This window comes from Nyctibius grandis, chromosome 2, assembly GCF_013368605.1.
Source record: "Nyctibius grandis isolate bNycGra1 chromosome 2, bNycGra1.pri, whole genome shotgun sequence".
In the NCBI taxonomy this organism is placed as follows: Eukaryota; Metazoa; Chordata; class Aves; order Nyctibiiformes; family Nyctibiidae; genus Nyctibius; species Nyctibius grandis.
The window spans coordinates 40,644,819-40,649,371 of NC_090659.1; positions in this window are offsets into that span (position 1 = coordinate 40,644,819).

A 4,553-nucleotide genomic window follows, 5' to 3' on the forward strand; every position below is an offset into this window, starting at 1 on the left:
CTAACCGGGAAGGTGCCACTTGACTGAAGCCTAGCAAATGTGATGCCCATCTACAAGAAGGGCCGATCTGGAGCAGATCATCTTGAGTGCCATCACGTAGCACATAGAGGACAACTAGGTGATCAGGCCCCGTCAGCATGGGTTTATGAAAGGCAGTTTGACTAACCTGATCTCCTTCTATGACAAGCTGACCTGCTTAGTGGATGAGGGAAAGGACGTAGAAGTTTTTTACCTGGGCTTTAGTAATGACTTTGACACTGTTTCCCACAGCATTCTCCTGGCTGCTCATGGCTTGGATGGATGCGCTCTTTGCTGGGTAAAAATCTGGCTGGATGGCCGGGCCCAAAGAGTTGTGGAGAATGGAGTTAAATCCCATTGGCAGCCGGTCAAAAGTGGTGTTCCCCAGGGCTCAGTGTTGGGCCTGTTCTCTTTAATATCTTTATCAAGGATCTGGACAAGGGGATCGAGTGCACCCTCTGTAAGTTCGCAGTTGACAGCAAGTTGGGCGGGAGTGTCGATCTTCTTGAGGATAGGAAGGCTCTGCAGAGGGATCTGGACAGGCTGGATCAATGGGTTGAGGCCAACTGTGTGAGGTTCAACAAGGCCTAGTGTTGGGTCCTTCACTTGAGTCACAACAACCCCATGCACTGCTACAGGCTTGTGGAAGAGTGGCTGGAAAGCGGCACAGTGGAAAAGGACCTGGTGGTGTTGGTCGACAGCTGGCTGAATATGAGCCAGCAGTGTGCCCAGGTGGCCAAGAAGGCCAACAGCATCCTGGCTCATGTCAGAAATAGTGTGGCCAGCAGGCCTAGGGAAGTGATGGTCCCCATGTACTCGGCACTGGTGAGGTCGCACCTCGAGTACTGTGTTCAGTTTTGGGCCCCTCACTACAAGAAAGACATTGAGGTGCTGGAGAGAGTCCAAAGAAGACCAATGAAGCTGGTGAAGGGTCTAGATCACGTGTCTTATGAGGAGCGGCTGAGGGAACTGGGGTTATTTAGACTGGAGAAAACGAGGGTCAGGGTAGACCTTATTGCTCTCTACAACTACCTGCAAGGAGGTTGTAGCGAGGTGAGTGTTAGTCTCTTCTCCCAAGTAACATCTGATAGGACAAGAGGAATGCTAGCTCCTGAGCTCAGTTACCAGCTCTCTTCAATGTCAGTTGTTCTCTTTCCCCTCCATTACCTTTTCTGACAAGTACAGCACAACACAAGCCTGGAGAAGAAAGAGATAAGTGTCCACAATCACACCTCATTTGTCACTCATGATAACTTTTCTGGCTCTGTCTGGGATGGATTTAATTTTCTCCATAGCAGCCCCTCTGGTGCTGTGTTTTAGATTGGTGACCAAACCAGTGTTGATAACACACCAGTGTTATGGCTATTGGGGAACTTGCACAGCCTCAAGGCCTTCTCAGCTGCTCACCCTGCCCCCCTGGGGAGCAGGCTGGGGGCGAGGCAAGAGGCTGGGAGGAGACACGGCTGGGACAGACAACCCCAACTGACCAAAGGGGCACCTGAGACCACATGGTGCCATGTCCAGAAATAAAACTGGTGGCAGGGGAGGGGGGGGGAGTTTCACCAAAGCAGCCATCAGTCAGAGGCTGGCTATGCATCAGTCTGTTGGCAGAAGGTGGTGAGTGATTGCTTTTGTACCATTTGCTTTTCTTTTCTTCATTTATTAATCTGTCTTTATCTCCACCCATGAGTTGCTCTCATTTCTGCTCTACTGATTCTCTCCCCAACCTGGCTGGGTGGGGACCTGGCTGCCAGCCGGGATCAGCTACCCCATAACACAAGACAGATGGCAGAGCACCAGCACTGGCAATAGATGCCTGACTAGGGACTTGTGCAGTGAAACCGCACTCAGGTTTCACTCCTGATAGTCCACTGTGTCAGGAATAGGCTCTGAACTTTTGACATTTAAAAACCATGGAAAGAGCTTCCAGAAAGGCTGCAAACTTCACATACTTTTACTAAGAAAGGCAAAAATTTGTACTTTCACTAGGGCAGTAGAATGAGTCAAAATACGGTTTGTAGACAAATATGGACTAAAACATCTAACTTCTGCTATCCCATGTGGTATTTTTTCCTTTATTTCAAAATAATGCTGCTGAGAGAAGTTTCCCACCAGGCTGAACTGTCATCTGATCTTCAGACCAGAATCCCAGCATGATCTGGAGAGTGTAGAGCATTAAACACCAAACACTTAACAATTTTCTGTTTCCATGCCTTTTAATTCTGTCAAAATGGATGGGGTTTTCACAGAGCTGTTGGAATTCATCTATAACTTTTGAAGAGCATTGCGAGTGTGCAAAATGCAGCAGACACAGGAAGCTTAATTCTATATGTTCTTTCTGTTCTTTCCCCCATCTCATCCTGTTAAATACATTTGACTGGCTTTGCTTACAGCTATCTGAGAAATAAGAACTTCAACTGCTCATAAAGTGTTAACTCAAACTCCCACTGAAATTTAAATGTGTCCCTTTTGTCAGGCCATAAAAAGAAGTAGAAGGATGATCTTATTATAAAGACGTGTACCAGTCTGGTGTGATTAACAGTTCATCCTTATGTCCAAGACAGCTGGAGCATAATTTATGAGCAAGGTTTGCATGAGAATCAATGCCTACGTTCTTCCCTATTTGACCTGTGCAGTTCATGGTCACCAAAAAAAAAAAAAAGTATCAAAAGAATAAAAACACAAGCAATCCCTTGGCACAAGTAATTTTCAAAGTTTTGTTTATGATACTTGTGCACAGTAAAGGCAAACAATTCAGCATTTTATTTGTAACAAAGATCTGATCTATAAAGCAACTGAATTGACACGGTGCATTAAATGTATTGTATATCTTTTGCATAGTAATAAGGTCTAAACTTTGGTATAATTATGTGGCCACAGGCTTGTGGTTAACAACTTCTGTGAAGTAATATTTTCAAGACAATAAGTTAAATAATGTTACATTTAAAAAATTGCTTTACTGAATAAAACAATAATGTAAGTTCTTTTCCATTGTGTTACAATGTATTTTTGAAAATTCAACTGGAATGAGAAACTCCTCTGAGAACTAGTGGCTGAACTAAATTCTCGTCACAATATCTTATATGCCCCATTTCTGTATTCATCACTGAAAGAAGTACATGTGAAATCCTGTTTTACTCATTTTCGTCTAGGAAAAAGAAACCCACAGAAGAAATAGAAAATTACTGGAAAGAATTATAAAGACAAAAGAGATTTGTTCTCAGAGAAACCAAAAGAATAGTCTGCCTGAAGACTGTCTTAAATCAAATGGAAAAATCCATTTTATAATACAACACTGCGTCATTATAAATATATCCCAGAATAAGCAAGGTAAATAAGGCTACTTCTTATGCAACTGCACAGTAAAGAAGCACCTCTCAAGCATGGCAAATTCTTTTGTAATTAACAACTGCAATTTCAAGTAGGAAACTGAGTTTTCCCATGATCTAGGTGCAGAAACGTTATCTTAATATGCACAAACTCTTCCTTTCTAGCAGGAAGACTGAAAACACTGCATAGAAGGATTCAAAGACCTGAAATTACAATATTAGATTTATTTTTTTCCCCCCAGAATCCATTACTGACTGCATTACCAGTACTTAACCACAAGTTTTCTCAGAATACAAGAGACAAAACTGTTTTCATAATGATTTTAATTCTCTAATGTTAAAGTATTCAAGTCTGGTTAGTCTACCATAGTTCACTGGCTGCACAGTAAAGTACTGTGGTACTTTGTAATAGAAACCTGAAGCTCTATTGATTATGCGGTTTGAAAAAAAACAAAAAGTATTTACAGATACTTTTTAATCAAGTAAATGTTGGTAGAGACCAGCTTGTATAAATACAAATGTGTTTAAATCTGCTGTTTTCACTTTTCATAGTGAAGATTTACAATATTAATAGGAAAACTGCTACGAAATTATTCCTATGATCACAGTCAAGGAATGTCAAAAACTACAGGAAAGAAATGAAATTCAAAACAAACTGCTCATGATTAAAGATTGGTCCTTATTGTTGAAACACATGAAATTAATCATCCCGAATCATCCAGGAATACTGAAACATTAATCTTAGAAGTGAAGACAGTAACTGCACAGAATAGATGTTAAGCAAACAATTTAATATAATGAGAGCTTTACAAAAGAAAACAGCAGCCACATATATCTTGTGGAAAAAAGAACATGAAGTTTATGAAACAGTTAAAACTATGGATGTGTCAACAGTTGCTCAAAATTAACATGAAGTTTACATTGTTAGGGCTTATAAAATACTATTCATGATAGTTAACAAAACAAAAACCAACAGCTGCCTGCCTGACAGATGAATAGATACAAGATACCCAAGCCTGCAGCATTTAGCTTAACACAGAAAATGATCTTACATGCATACATTCAATTAAGTTCTATGAACAGTTTGTAGTTCTGTATAGAAAAAAAATATCTGAAGCAGCAGTTTAGCAGAAAGTGAGGACAGGCACATAAAAGAGAACTTAAGCAACACACAAAAATTCCAGACTCTCAAGTGAATTCATAAAG